The following is a 17,064-nucleotide window of genomic DNA, read 5'->3' as shown; positions in this document are numbered from 1 at the left end:
AATTTTACATTTTCATAAGCAGACACAGCAACACTTTTTTCATACATGTTCTTGAGTGGTTGGAGAGAAGGACACACGTAGAATTCTAGGTCTTGAATAGCAGTAAACTTAAAGATCCATGATATCTTCTCCTTATCCTTCATGTAGATGGTGGTATCTGGGCAACTGAATAACTTAAGTGCCATCACCGTGTCTTTATAGGGTATGCCAGGATCATCCCAGTGAATTCCATGGTAGAGATGTATTAACCACTTTGCATTCTTCTGTGTCATAACACATCTCACATACTTGAAAGACATTTATGATGCATTGTTTGCTGAGGGTGTGTCTGTTATTCCAGCATCTTGTGTGTGTGCTCCAAACACAAGATCGTTAAATACGAACTGTCTACACTCACCATCACAGAAACCCTGAGTGTCCACAATGATGTGCACACGTTGAGACATCATTTTAAAATGCTCTAGGTACAGTGCAGCACCTATTCACTTATGCAGCTCGTTGTGCAACACTGATGAATGGGCAGTAGTTGATCACATGGTCATGTAGAACTAGAGCATATGTGGCAGTGTGTACCGGGAAATTTGTCGATGATTCAAATTCAATTCATACACCTATCGGTAGACTCTCCTTGAACATATGCGGATTGAGAAGACACTCTCCTCCCTCTCCTTCAGCAATATCATAGTAAGAAGCATGAAGCCTTGCACACATGTCATAAGCCAGACAGTATACAATTTGATTACACTGCAGATGTAAATTGTCATTGCGCGGTTTGAGTCAAAAAATTTAAGAAACTCATAGTTTGTACGTGTTATCACTGTGCTGTGTGGTAGCGAAGCAACATGCTCTGAATAAGTGCACTTTTTTTATACCATACGCCTATCCTGCGTTAGGTGCAATCGTAGAATGATTTCCTCACCACGAATGTCAAGGATTTGATTATTCTGGTCCACAAGACGCAGCTCCAAATAATCCAATGTATGAGCTGTCACTGGAAGGTATATTGCATTGGCAGGGGTCAATTTTATACGACATTGCAACTGAGGGGAAGAATCTGTAAATAGCATGAATATGACTATCGTTGAGATAGGAGTTCGCTGCAATGCTACACTCGACTCGGATTGTGCTGAAGGGAAGTATGTCCACAGTCTGGATTCTTCTTCAAAACCTACCCTTTTGTGAAACCCAGCAGGCGTGCTATTGAAACTTACTGGTTAAAATAAATCGTTGCATTTACAGTCCTAATTTCGGATTTAAGTGTATTGATTGTTACACTTAGTTCAATAACTTCTCCAGACTGTTTTAAGACTTCGTTTAAATCGTTTCCACAAATCTTCTTCATCATTAATATCCAGATGCAGTTTGTTGTTAGTCTCAGTGATATGTAAGATGCTGTTGTATGTCTCCAGTCCAATCAATGGAATACCCCATTCACCAACACTCAAACCAATTGGTGGGAAGTAATTTGCATGCAGTACAGATGATCATCCTTTTAACATCAAAGTGTATGACATTGCATCTGAACCTCAACTGATGCAGGAACGTTTAAAACTCCTCGTTATATAGTATGCTTCTTCTTCTTCTTCTTTGTAAACGTCAGGAGAAACATGTTGCATGGATGTCCGAAGAGGTATGTATTAAAGTCCTGATAGCACTGATAATTATAAAACGCTCGTCTTCTTTGAGTGAAGTATCGTTGTAATTATTCTGGAGGTTACAGGTCACCAAATGAGTCGAAATAGTAGACAGTATCCGCATTTTTCATAACATATGATACCTAGTGGGTGTCGGGGTCTCCAGCAACATCTAAATTCACAATGCTGCATTCACCAGTTTTACACATAGTCTTCGGTAATGCATCCCGCATAAACACACAACGGAACCTTGGTATGTTGAATTTGTTTATAACAAACAAGAAGATCAGTATTTGTGAGTGGTCGATCTGGTAGGACCGATAATGGGCTTTTTTTATTTATGAACAGACCCAGCACATTCCTGTATCGTTTTAAGTATAGTCCTTTTCCGATTGCTGCGGCTTCCATCATGTGGTTATATCTTCTTGCCAAATCTAATTATGCTTGGGAGTTTTGTACGTTCGTGACCGTTCAAATGATAGATGCAGCACCACCAGTGCGGAACTGTAACACCAAGAGTGCAGATAGAGACGGGATGAGAAATGGAAGAAACCACCAGATTTGTTGGGTATTGGCAGAAATTGAGGTGCTGTAACCGATCCTCTTCTTCTTCCCACATCTTTCTGCTTCCGTGCGTTTTTAGCTGCATACACCGCTCTCAGGATACAGTTCTTGAAACAGCTCTCTTTCTGCCCTTGTCATTCTACTTGGTTAGTGCACAAAACGTGCAGCATTCATAAGTCGCTTGAAATTCATCAGTCCTAAAGCCTACATCATTTTTCCATGCATGGTTTTATCAACTGCAAATGCTGCGATGCATTGACCAATACCAATATCCTTTCTTCTCTGTATCGCCTTATGCTTATCAGCTAAAATCCTATCTACAATGTGACGATAGATCTTTATTTACAGGGTATGCAATATCATGTTCCATACATGCTTCATAGAGCAGATTAACCCCTTTATAACCTCTTGCCAATCATTTCTGAAGTTTTGTCCCAGGTCCGCCAGTATTTATACCCTGGGATGTGTAATTCCACTGGCAGTTTGTCTAGATTACCAACACCTCCCTCCTCTAATGCGCCTCCTAACATGCATGCTGAACTGTGGATGAAGCCTGACCAACAGGCATAACATGCATTGATCAAAAATGAGAATGGCTAGTTTCTATCTGAAATCTAAATGTGCCAATAAAATTTAAAAAGAATGACTGATAGCAGAAATCTATTATTTACTAGTAAATACACAAACATGTTCAAATTGGACGGCATCTACATGTGTTAGCAGCATCATGAGAACAGTAGTCTTCCCACAATTAGATGGACCTGCAATAATTGCTTGTAAGTTATCAGGAAGGAGAATTCCATTCTTCTTCTTCTTCTTCTTCTTCAGGTTTTCTTTTGCATCTTCACAGGAACAGTCACCAATAACAAAGTCGTCAATAACTGGTATAGCATAGAAAAAACATTTTAATAAGGGCAATACTTTGACTACACTGAAATTAAACACAAACACGATTTGTGGTTACATATACATAAATTATTTGTTTATTTAAATATCAGACATAGGGTGTAGTATTTCAGAAAAATCATCACACTCTTTATGTATCTTCTTCACATGTACACTATGCACACTTAGGAAATTTACAAAATCATTGTATGCAGAGTTTACGCTTGGCAACCAACGGTTCAGTCTCTCCAATGCAAGACATAGTGCTGTATCCAGATCATATTACTTCGTAACTGAGGCGTGACTTAGATAAACACACAGTTGTCACTCGATTTCACACATAGTGACAATCGTCATACACTGTTGTAATAAGAAACTTCCTGGCAGATTAAAACTGTGTGCCCGACCGAGACTCGAACTCGGGACCTTTGCCTTTCGCTGGCAAGTGCTCTACCATCTGAGCTACCGAAGCACGACTCACGCCCGGTACTCACAGCTTTAATTCTACCAGTACCTCGTCTCCTACCTTCCAAACATTACAGAAGCTCTCCTACGAACCTTGCAGAACTAGCACTCCTGAAAGAAAGGATATTGCGGAGACATGGCTTAGCCACAGCCTGGGGGATGTTTCCAGAATGAGATTTTCACTCTGCAGCGGAGTGTGCGCTGATATGAAACTGTTGTAATAGAAAGCGTAACACAAGTAAGGCCAATGCCTGGAGGTGAACGAGTTGGATAATACTCTGTAGGCATTGCTGATTGATGTGGAGCTCTGCAAAACATATTTCTTCCCAGTTGAACTTTGAAACAGGCACTTTAACACCCTTTGATACATTTTCAATTTCCATAATCGCATGTAAGCCCCAGACATGACACAAGTTACGCATTTCATTCCTCTGGGAGTTATTGTATGTGGAACTGATAAGCATGGGTAAACTTTATATTTTCTTATCCACAGCACCTGCACTATGTAGCTGCACTGTCACAGGTATGGTGTTCTACGACGGGTCATATGTTAGTGACCAGTACCGTTCTCCATCTTGATGTTGGACCACCATCACTTTTCGATGTGTTGGGGCAGATCGCATTTCGTCATCACAAAAAACGATGACTGGGACGCACAACAGCAGCTGCTTGTCCTGCTCCAGCAATTGGGCTATGTGCACTACAGATTGAGACATGATGGAGGTTGTTGCTGTCGTAGGTCTAGAGGTCGCTGCACGTCTTGACAAGATGGCAGCTGGGGTTGCTACAGGTCTGAGCACTGCATAGATTGGCATATTGGTACTCGACCCTGCTGGTTTGGATGCATCGAGGGCTACTGCTGAACAAATACAAGGAAACATTAGACATGGACCAATATGCGGAAACAATAATAAAAATAATAACAACAATAATAATATTAATGCTAACCACAGAGAAAGTGATATGTGATACTTACTTCTCCATTTCTTCCTGCGGTGCGGTGCTGCTTACTGACTGAGCAAGACTGAGGTCTCAGAGCTGCTGAGCTGGCCCTATATCCCCTCCAATGATGTTACCAGATACTGCCATCCTACTGACTGAACACATGACTGGATTAAGGGCTCTTATTGGTCCCTGTCATTTTTTCCCCCACCACAGACTGCCATCTTGGAATAGGTAATTGGAGGATTGAAAGCGCCCTCTGAGGGCAGTTCTGTGCACTTGGTCCAGACCTCACGGTGAACACAGTTTCCCACCACTTTCCCCCACCCCAGACTGCCATCTTGGATACATTATGGAACGGACGACAGCACTCTCTGGTAGTAGTCCAGTGTACTAGGCCTGGACCTCGTGGCAAACACACTGTTTCCCACCATTTTCCCCACCCCACACCGCCATATTGGATTGTGTCATGAAATGGACAACAGCACCGTCTAGTGTAGTACTGTGGACTAGGTCAATTGGACTCTGGACCTCATGGCGAACACACTGGATGGCGGTAGTGCCTGAAATTGTTTAAATAAAGACTGAATTCAAAATAAAGACTCATGTCCAGCACAGGCCGAGTCCTCTTCCTGCCATTTCCTACGAAAAGGAGGCAGTTGGATGACTTATGTTACTGGAGGTAGCAGAAGTTACCGATTTTCCCGCCATTTTCTTAGATTAGTAGAGGTAGCTGTTTTGTGTTGCATTGTCCTGTTGGAATCTGAACTTCCCAACATTTTCTGGGAGAGGGATTGGAAGACTGTTAGGTTAGCGGAGGTAGGCCAAGTAACCTATCTCAACACTAAAATCCACCATCTAGGATTTCACAGCCACCTTTTTGGATGATGTCATTTGCTGTTGCCAAGTCTACAGGCCACCATCTTGGATAATGTCACTGCCGCCATCTTCGATATATGTGGCAACAATGGAGAGTGGGGTACAAAATACGTAGTCCCCCTACTGCCTGGGCCCATCAAGACCCACATAGGATGTGATGACTGGAAACATGTTGTCTGGTCGGACGAGCCTCATTTCAAATTCTATAGAGTGGATGGAAGTGTACGGGTATGGAGACAACCTCATGAATCCAAGGACCTTGAGAGTCAGCAGGGGACTGTTTAAGCTGGTGGAGGATCTGTACTGGTGTGGGACGTGTGCAGTTTGAGTGGTATGGAACCTCTGATACATCTAGATACGACTCTGACAGATGACAAGTATGTAAGCATCCTGTTTGATCACCTGCATCCATTCATGTCCACTGTGCATTCCGACCGACTTAGGCAATTCCTGCAGAACAATGTGACACGTCATACGTTCACAATTGCTGCAGAGTAGCTCCAGGAACACTCTTGTGAGTTTACACACTTCTGCTGTTCACACTCCAAAGACATTAACATTATTGAGCATATCTGGGATGCCTGGCAACGTGCAGTTCAGAAGAGATGTCCACCTCGCCGTTCTCTTACGGATTTATGGACAGCTCTGCAGGATTAATGGTGTCAATTCCCTCCAGCACTATTTCAGATATTATTCTAGTCCATGACACTTCGTGTTACGACACATGTGCGTGTTCGTGGGGACGCTACACGTTATCAGGCATGTGTACCACTTTCTTTGGATCTTCATATATTTCCACTCTGGTAGTCTGACTGTGGATTTCGTTAGTAATTATAATAACATTGATCATTCGCACACACAGTCGAGCACATAGACATACAGCGATTGGCATTCAGCCGTTCGGCTTTATTTCGCTCTGCTCATATATCTCCGTCTCCTTTTGTCTGCAAGTAAATCTATTTTTAGATTGACAGGGATTCTGTGACAGAGAAATGGTTCAAATGGCTCTGAGTACTATGGGACATCTGAGGTCATCAGTCCCCTAAAACTTAGAACTACTTAAACCTAACTAACCTAATAACATCACACACATCCATGCCCGACCTTAGCGTCCGTTGCAGAGACATCACGTTCACTATACATACAGCCAAAAATCATCTCATCTCATAATTCATCCCAAAACTAACTTAGACTGTGTTGAAAAATGCGCAAAAAGCAACAAAGGTGCCTTTCGTAATCACATGAATAATCGATGGACCAATGTGTACTGGATGCTAGGCAGTTTTTGAAACAAGGTTTTATTTCTCAAGAATATGGATTTGTCACCCCCTGAAATAGCCGCGTGGGGCGGATTCCCCGATTTGTCCCCCTTAGATCCGGGCCTGACGTCGGTCATCTCGAAGGAGATTGCAAGAGTCATAGCTGTCTACACCCGCAGACGCACATGGGAGTTCAGAGAGGTTTGCGCGACCATGTTGGGATAGCAACAAACGCTTCGTCCAAAGAATCACCGCTATTTTGATCACACCAGGTTCCCATAGACTCTCTGCAAGAGCCTATGAAAATCTGCAATACTCTGGTTTTCCGGCTAAAGAAACTCAATGACAGCCGTCTGCTCGGAACACATCTCCGCTACAGACGTCAGACTGTAGAGGCTAAAGCGGGCATATTTCACGATGTCACAAAACAAATTCCTTATTTTTTCAACCTAAATAGGCCGTGAAATGGAAAATGTGTTCCATTACTTATTGTACGTCTCTTGATCAACATTTAAGAAATCACCTAGTATACAAATAATGGACGAGGAAGGCACGATTGTAGGATCTAAATATCCTTTCACTCTTGTACCGTGACGGACACTGAACGAACAAATGTGTGAGCTGTGCTTTACGTGATGTACCCCGCTTCTCTGCTTGTATCCGGGAAGACACCTCGGTCTAGACAACAGAGCCTGAGGACGCGCCTCCCTAGGGCGCTACTTGTGCGATGCGATCCGGACTGCCTGGGGCGGGCGGGGGCAGCGAGTTGCCAGATACGCCGTTTACGGTCGCGGCATAAATTGCTTTAGGGCCCGTTTTACGGCCGTTTAGCATACGGGGACGCCACGCGCTACGCTGCGCTGCGTTTGACCCCTGATAGCGGCGCGCTGACCTGGGAGCGAGGGGCCGCCTCCGCCGCCTCCCGGCATCGGAGGTCGCGGCCACACGACCGCCACAATAAACCGGCAAGGCGGCGCGCGAGGACGCAGCCGTTTCTGCGGATCTCTTGCGCTGAGCGGCGCTGCCAGCCGTAGGGACTCTGTTCTCACAGATAACGCCGCCGTAACGCCGAGACGTGGCAGTCCGGCTGAGAAGCACAGGCGCTAAACGTGCGTGATGCTCTCGTAACGTTTGGGCGGGAGTGAATGTACACCACCAACCAATAACTTACCTATATCTTGCTATAGACAATTGCTCGTTTACTGTTTACTTGCCATTTACATCTCCACAGTCGCTAGCGATTAGCAGCGATAATTATGCAGCTCTGTCCCCTTGCGCCGAAACGACAGTAACTTGCAGAAGTCCCGGGTGTCCACCCGGTCATATTGTAACCTCTGCGCGACATTTCGGTAAACAGACTCATTGCCATCTCCAGGTGGTTTCTGATGACTGCCGTTTCGCTCCTGTCGGCGTCGTATATCCTCTGGCCATTAACCACTCAATCACATCACTTCTATCACTGCCAGTGCAGCTGCCGCGGCGGGTGGTGGCGGTGGTGAAGGTGAATTCACACTTAAGTGCCTGGCTGGGGATTTCTTTCTATTTCAGTTTCGTTCAACTCTCGAAAAGCTCGTATCAAAAAGAACAGCTCTGTGTGAGCTCTGATTTCTCTTGTTATATTACAATGATCATTTCTTCCTAGGAAGGTGTGTCCCAAAATATTTTGGCATTCGGAAGAGAAAGTTGTCCATTGACGTTTAGTGATAAGATCTTACCGCAATGAAAAATGTATTTCTTATATAATCACATATCATATCTTTGACACTTTCCCTCTATTTCGCAGTAACAAAAAACGAGCTGCCATTCTTTGAATTTTTTTATGTCCTCCGTCAATTCTATCACGTAAGGATCTCATACCTCACAACAGTACTTCAGAAGAAAAAATGGTTCAAAAGGCTCTCAGCACTATGGGACTTAACATCTGAGGTCATCAGTCCCCTAGAACTTAGAACTACTTAAACCTAAGTAACCTAAGGACATCACACACACATACATGCCCGAGGCAGGATTCGAACCTGCAATCAGCGGTCCTCGGCTCCAGACTGAGGCGCCTAGAACTGCTCGGCAACATCGGCCGTCCTACTGCAGAACAGAAGGGACAGATGTACTGTAGGCAGTCTCTTTAATACACCTGTGGCATCTATTAAGTGTTCTACCAGTAAAACCTAGTCTTTGATTCGCCTTTCCAATCACGTCCAGTTTAAGTGGTTAGTAACTCATTCCTGGATATTTAGTTGAACTGCCAGCAATAGATTTGTGTGATATATCGTGTAACCGAAATTTAACAGATTCCTTTTACTGTTCCTGTCTATGACCTCAATATTTTCGTCATGTAGGGTAAATTGCCACTTATCACACAGTCTTGTCCAAATCATTCTTCCATTGATCTTGATCATCTGATGACTTTACCACATGGCAGATGGCAGCATCACCAGCAAATAATCCAAGATGGCTGCTCAGATTACATGATTTTTATACATTAGAAACAGCAGAGGGCCTATAACATTTACTTCGTGAACTCCAGATAGCCTTCTGTTTTACTCGAAAACTTGCCGTCAATTACAAAGAACTGTGGCGTTTCAGATAGGGAATCACGAATCCAGTCTTATAACTGAGACGACTGAGACGATGCTCCAAGGGTATGGAATCTGATTAAGAGCTGCTTGTGAGAAATGGTATCAAGATCTCTTTGGAAATTTAGAAATATCGAATCAGTTTCAGATTGCCTGTTGATAGCACTCATTACTTCATGACAAAAAGAACTGTTTGTGTTACACAAGGACGATATTTCCTGAATCTGTGCTGTGTGTCAACACATCGTTCCCTTCGAGATTTCATAACGTTCGAACACAGTATATTTTCAAAATATTATTGCAAACGAAGGTAGTGATATGGGTCTGTAATTTTGCGTATCTCGCCTACTTCCTTTCTTGAGTACTAGTGCGACTCTCCAGTCTTTAGGTACGGATCTTTCGCCAGTCGAGCGGTTGAATATGATTGTTAAGTAGGGACCTGTAATGTCAGCATACTCTAGAGAGAATCTGACTGCTACGCTGTCTGTGATTTAAGATGCTTCATTACGTCGATGGTATCTATCTCTAAGTCACACATGTTGACACAAGCTCCTGATTTGTAGTCTCGAATATTTACTTCATCTTATCTCGTGAAGGAATTTCGGAAAGCCGTGTTTAGCAATTCCATTTTAGTGGCACTTTCACCGGTAGCATTACCATTGCTGGCGTGCAGTTAAGATGCATCTCACTGGTGTATTTTACATACGAGAACAATCTCTGTGCACTTTCTGCCTCATTTCGAAATAGACTCTTGTCGTGAAAACTATTGAAAGCATTTCGCACTGAAGTACGTTTTAAATTTAGAGTTTCTGGAAACTTCACCAATCTATGGGAATTTCCGTTCTTTTAAATTTGGCTGGCCTTTTTCGTTGCTTTGCAACACTGTTTTTATCTGTTCAGTGTACCATGGTTCAGCAGTTGCGCCTCTTATAAATTTATCTGATATAAATTTCTCCGTTGATGTAAATGCCGTTTCTTTAAATTTAAGAGACATCTGTTCTGTCCTTATGCAGTTCGCTTGCGAGAAAAGGAGGATGTCCCTTAGAAAGCCGTCAAGCGAATTTTTATCTGCTTTGTTAAACAGCTATATTTTACCTTTATTTTTTATACGTTTGGATGTAACGCTATTTACTACCACTACAACGATCTTGGGGTAAGTAATCAATGTATCCGTCATGATGTTCCCTATTTCCTCAGGATTATTTGTTGCTAAGATGTGAAAGGACAACGTTCTACGAGTTGGGACTTCGAGTGTCAGAAGCTTGAACTTGGTAGGGAAGCTAGAAAATCTGGAAAGGGAAATGCAAAGGCTCAGTCTAAATATAGTAAGGATCTGCGAAGTGAAATGGAAAGAAGACAAGGATTTCTGGTCAGACGAGTCTGGGGTAACGTCAACAACAGCAGGAAAGATATAACGGGAGTGGGATTCGTTACGAATAGGACGGTAGGGCCGAAAGTGTGTTCTGTAAACAATTCAGTGACGGGGTTGTTCTTATCAGAAACAACCACAAAGCAACACCGACAACGGTAATTCAGGTGTTCATGCCGAAGACGTAGTCTGAAGATCAAGGGATAGCGAAAGTTGTAGGAGAAGGAGTAGAAGAAAATGTTACAGGAGAGTATGGGCTTGGGACAAGGAATGAGAGAGGAGAACGACTAATCGAGTTCTTTAATAAATTTCAACATGTAAGAGCGAATACTCTGTTCAAGAACCACAGGAGGAGGAGGTATACTTGGATAAGGCCGGGTGATAAGCGAAGATTTCAGTTAGATTACATCAAGGTCACACACAGATTCCGAAATCAGATACCAGATTGTAAGGCGTATCAAGGAGCAGATATAGATCAGATCACAGTTTAGTAATGATGAAGAGTAGGCTAGAGTCTAATAGGTTAGTGAGGAAGAGTCGATACGCAAAGAAGTGGTATACGGAAGTACTAAGGAATCGTGAGATACGTTTGAAGTTCTCTAAGGCTATAGATACAGTAATAAGGAATAGCTCAGCAGGAAGTACATTTGAAGAGGAATGGACATCTCAAAAAAGGCAATCACAGAACTTGGAAAGAAAAACATAGAAACAAAGAAAGTAACTGAGAAGAAACCATAGGTAACAGAAGAAATACTTCAGTTGATCGGTGAAAGAAGGAAATATAAAAATGGTAAGGTAAATTCAGGAATACAGAAATACAATTCGCTGAGGAGTGAAATAGATAGGAGGTGCAGGGAAGCTAAGATAAAATGACTGCATGAAAGATGTGAAGAAGTCGAAAAAGGAGTGATGCTCGGAAGGACTGACTCAAAATATACGAATGTCAACACAAACTTCGGTGAAATAAAAAACAAGCGTGGTAACGTTACGACTACAACGTGAATTCCTCTTTTAAATGCAGAACAGAGAGCGGATAGGTGGAAAGATTACACTGAAGGCGTTTATGAGGGGAAAGATTTTGTTTGATGTGATAGAAGAAGAAATAGGAGTCGATTTAGAAAAGATAGGGGATCAGCAATAGAATCAGAATATAAGAGCACTTTCTAAGGATCGAATAAGGCGATAGGCGTAGATAACATTCCATCAGTATTTCTAAAATCGTTAGGGAAATTGGCGAAAAAACGACTATTCACGTTATTGTGTAGAATTTATCAGTCTGGCAACGTGACATCTTACTTTCGGAAAAATATCACCCACACAACTCCGAAGTCTGCAAGAACTGACAAATGCGAGAATTATCGTACAATCAGCTTAACTGCTCATGCATCAAAGTTACGTACAAGAATAATACACAGAAGAACGGAAAAAAATGAGTATATCCTAAATGACGATCAGTTCAGACACAGGCATACAGGCACCAGAGAGGCAATTCTGACATTGCGGTTAATAATGGAAGCTAAACTGAAGAAAAATCGAGATACTTCCTTAGTATTTGTCGACCTTGGAAAAGCGTTCGACAATGTAATTGGTGCAAGATGTTTAAAATTCTGAGAAAAATAGGGATAAGCTACAGGGAGAGACGGGTAATATACAATACGTAAAAGATCCAAGAGGGAATAATAAGACTGTACGAGCAAGAACGAAGTGTAAGACAGGGATATAATCTTTCGTCTATACTGTTCAATCTGTACATCGAACAAGAAATGATGCAAATAAAAGAAAGGTTCAGGAGTGGAATTATAATTCTAGGTGAAAGGGCATCAATTATACGATTCACCGATGATATTGTTATCCTGAGAGACAGTGAAGAAGAATTACGCGATATGCTGAATGGAATGAATAATCTAATGAGTACAGAATAAGGATTGAGCAGCAGAATAACCAATAACGGACGGAGCAAGGTGGACATCAAAAGCAGACTAGCACTGGAAAAAAGAGCATTCCTGGACAAAATAAGTCTACTAGTATCAAACATAGGCCTCAATTTGAATAGGAAATTTCTGAGAATGTATGTTTGGTGCACAGCATTGTATGGTAGTGAAACGTGTACTATGGGACGACGGGAGCAGAAGGGAATCGAGGAATTTGAGATGTGGTGCTACAGACGACTTTTGAAAATTAGGTTCTCTGACAAGGTGAGGAATGAGGAGGTCCTGCGTATAATCGGAGAGGAAAGGAATATGTGGAAGAAACAGTGACAGGAGAAGGGACAGCATCACAGGACATCATTTAAGACATCAGGGCGTGACTTTCGTGGTACTAGAGGGGGCTTTAGAGGCCAAATCCTGTAGAGGACGACAGAGGGTGGAAAACATCCAGCAAATAATTGAGGACGTAGGTTGCAAGTGCTACTCTGATATTAAGAGGCTGGCACAGAAGAGGAAATCGTGGCGGGTCGCCTCAAACCAGACAGAAGACAGATTAAAAACAATAAGCAAACAGCTCTTAATTATTTCCTGCTGTCAAGTATAACCTCTACCTACACCAACTAACACGCTCTGTCTAGTTAAGTTTAATTGCCAGATAGATTACTTCTAACAGCAACTAATACGCCACCACTAACTGTGTTCAATCTATCCTTTGTGAGCACCGTTAGGTCGTCTGGAAAAATTTCGAGTAAACTCCGGCTTCAGCCAGCTTTCCATACTTATAACAGTTTGTGCTTCAGTGATTTCTATTAGCACTTTGAGGGCTGATTGTTTTCTGAAGACAACTTCGACAATTTATTACTGCAATACGTGTTGTTGGCGGGTCTACCTTTGGCGTGCGTTTGACCCGCACCTGCATTGCAGCATAGTCCATTGCATAAATACCCCACCGTCAACGTAGCCGCATCCCATGTGTGAGCGACATTTTAACTATCAAGCGGAACCCGAAATCTCAGCACCCTATGGCACAAGTGGAGGAATCTTGAGCAAAGACGGCCGATAAACCGTATCAGTGTCTGGTTCAGACCCTACACTCGGCTCTGTACCTAAGGTGCGCAGTCGGTCCGTCGACCATGCTGAAGATAGTGAACTCTGCCTTCATCTCGGGAGCAAGCACGTGTAAATATTTCACGTTATGCACGGCTACGTGCTGCATAATGTATTACAACCATCTGGATTATATTGCTAATTACTGAGGTACAGAAATTTTTAGTGAGTGAGTGCTATATATTTTTAAAACGATTTATACAGGGGGGGGGTCATAAACAGTGTGAAAAACATGCGAGGGTGTCGGAAGTTACGTTGTGCTGAGAGATAACAGTTAAGAAATAAAATATATACGTTGAGCGATTCCCGAGCTATATAACAATGAAGTTAGGTAATCAGCTCGTCGCATGCGCAAATTCAAGCAGCCTGCTACAGACGGTGTCACTAAACGTGTTCTTCGTTTGAGTTTCTCAAACAGAACAATCGTAGCTTTTGCTCAGCTAGCGCGAATTTATCGCTTCTGAAAAAGAAACGTTTTAGCTGGTAATGTGGGTTTCAATAGATTGTAACTCACGTACCCATGGATATCTGTGCATCAACGCATTATAGTGTGAGCAAACGCTTAAGCTGTGCACGTAACGACTTCAATGCCTAACTTCAGTGCTAAATAACTGAGAAACGGCGCAAACTGTTGAACGTTTTTGTTAACAACTATTTCTCAGTACAACCCCACCTCCCCCCTCAACATCCACAACAGACTTTCCAACTATTTTTACTACCCTATATAACATGTGGAATGTTAACACACACATTTTCCTGCATTATCTTGTACTTTGAAGCAGAACAAGGACTTTCAAAATTGTTCAAATGGCTCTGAGCACTATGGGACTTAACATCTGAGGTCATCAGTCCATTAGAACTTAAAACTACTTAAATCTAACTAACCTAAGGACATCACACACATCCATGACCGAGGCAGGATTCGAACCTGCGAGCATAGCGGTCGCTCGGCCATGCCGGCCGGCACAAGGTCTTTACTACAGAACATGAGACACTTGCAAATGAACAGAATTTCTTCAATGTCTAAATAATTTAGCCTAGTCATGAGAATAGAAACTGATTTTAGCTTATTACAGCTTCTATTTGAAAATGCGTTTAACATGTAACTGGTTGTTGATAATTTTGAAGGACCAGAGAAAAAAATGCCGTCATTTAAAAATAAAATACCCAAATATCTTAAACTTCTAATATAGAACTGGTTAGATACGATAATCTGCGAAGTATACAAGGTGCAACGCTCTACCTTATACTGTCTCTCTATTTATGAGAACTATTCGGCAAGTAAGGTCTGACAGATCGCGAAATGGAAACGATAGTCAAGATTCAATGAAACTTTCCACAGATTTTTGAGTAATTTCTCTAGTATGCTTCTTGATCGCGCCAAGTCACTCTTTTCGATTCTAAACACAAACCGAAGACATAAAGTTGCCTACAATAACAGTGTCTGCCGCCAAGTTTCGCTCCGCTCTGCAGTGTTTCGCCTGACTTCATGCAATCCCACAAAAAGTGTCTGTCGTGCATTTCTTTATTCATGACAATTCTCGGCAGCACACTGCAGGGGTAGAGAGGATGCCTCTGAAGCGTTCTCGATGGGAAGTGTTTGGACGTGGCTCCCTCAGATGTTCATCTCTGTTCACATGAACCGCTGGCGTTTGTAGACAACATTTTGGCACAGACAACGAACTGCAGACCAGGGAACAGAAGTAGTGGAAAGCACAGGTGGTTTGCCTTCAATGACGAGGGTATTGGAAAGTTGGTACAAAGTGTAAGACGTCGTGGTCTCCTGACATTCATTGCTTACATATTCCGCCATCACAATCACATTCCGCGCATCAAGACGCTTCTTTAGAATCCAAACTCGATACGATAAAGACAATGTTGTATGAATTCATGTAAACGATATGCAAATAACGAGTAAATCGCAAGTGCGCACCGAGGTTGAAATACTCAAAGCTGGCGTACACACACGCATTCAAGACACAACGGTCACAAAAGCTTTTAGTTCTGGAGAGTCAAACCACACGCCAGGAGGCCGGTCCCTTCAAAGGACGAGTCAACCTGTCTATGTCGGCCGGCGACTGCCCGTAAAGCAGACAGTGTTTGCCCGAGTGAAAGGGAAAACGACACCGTGTTTGGCTTAAAAGCAAATTCCGCTACATTGTGTGGGAGCACCCAGCCTAGACATTCTTTACAAACATAACACGCAGTTTTAGAGGTTTTCACAGGGAGACAGCTAACGCCAAACGCCGATGCTACAGATTTCCGGATGGGTCGCCTTAAACGAAACGTCATTCTCCCGTTTTAGAAGAGCAATGCTGATTGGCAGACGATATTCCTGACGCATTGAGCTGAAGGAGTAATGGAAGAGACCGAAAGATATACCCCTTCACATCTGGCTTGGAATGGGGCCGTTCCCTTGTCGCTCTTGAAGCGAGAACACATAACGAGAGCGTTTGCGCTCGTACGTTTGGTGAAAGAGCGAGTAACAAGTCTCACCTCAGTACTTCACTGGGAGAGCACCTCTGTTGAGAGCGAATTGGAGTGTGACTCTATATTGAGTCCTTACAATTAAGCGTTGTTCACTGTATTGGCCGCCACACTTATTGTGCGGTGCGAACTGACGGAGTTATAGCTAAGCACCTGGGAGCAAGTTTTTGAGTGGTATCGCGGTGGACTGGATATCTGACCAGTGTACCACGCCAGTAGTTAAACTAGGGGCGAATAGGAGTCCTTGACTTCATCAAGGCGTAGGGAGAGTTTGATTGGCGAAGGTCAATCAAGATAGAACGAGAGTTACCTTATTTGTCAGCAGCGAGCGGCGCAGACAGCAGTCACTACAGCTAACGGTATAGTGTGCTACAGCTCTTGCGAGCCCCATATCTCCTCCACAACAGTACACTTCACTGCATTTAACACGCAGCAGCCATGACCGTACCTAGCAAGATTGTAAAGGATAATTATTCAAGTTGAGTAGGCGCGGCTCTCAGCCATTCTGCCAAGTCAATAACAATCTTAAACTTTGTATACAAATTTCATTAGTGAATCCTATCCTTAAGAGGTACCTTCACATTCCGAAAAGAACCTGGAAATAACTTGTTCAGTTCATAACTGAAAGTGCCATTGTGATTCCTCAGAATTTTTGCAAAAAAATTATAATTTTCGTTAGTTTCATGTTTTTCTTACACTAATTAGCACTGCTCCAGTACCCAAGTACCCCACTAGTTACGTAAGAAATTTTGTGAATTTTTGTGTCATTTCCTTACAGCGGACGACTCCAGAAGATATTTATTGCTGAAAGTTTTTCAGGCATTTCTCTTTAGAACGTTAGCAGCGTCTCTCTGACTTCTGTAGTAGTGTGGGAGTGGAAATTGCATCTTGCAGGAGCCACAGGGTAAAGGGTTAATCTCAGATTAATCCGTTGCGCAGAATGACAGAATAGCATCCACACGGTCACAAAAG

Source organism: Schistocerca nitens, chromosome 8 (genome assembly GCF_023898315.1).
Source record: "Schistocerca nitens isolate TAMUIC-IGC-003100 chromosome 8, iqSchNite1.1, whole genome shotgun sequence".
NCBI classification, from domain to species: domain Eukaryota; kingdom Metazoa; phylum Arthropoda; class Insecta; order Orthoptera; family Acrididae; genus Schistocerca; species Schistocerca nitens.
Note: the sequence above shows the minus strand (reverse complement) of the source record.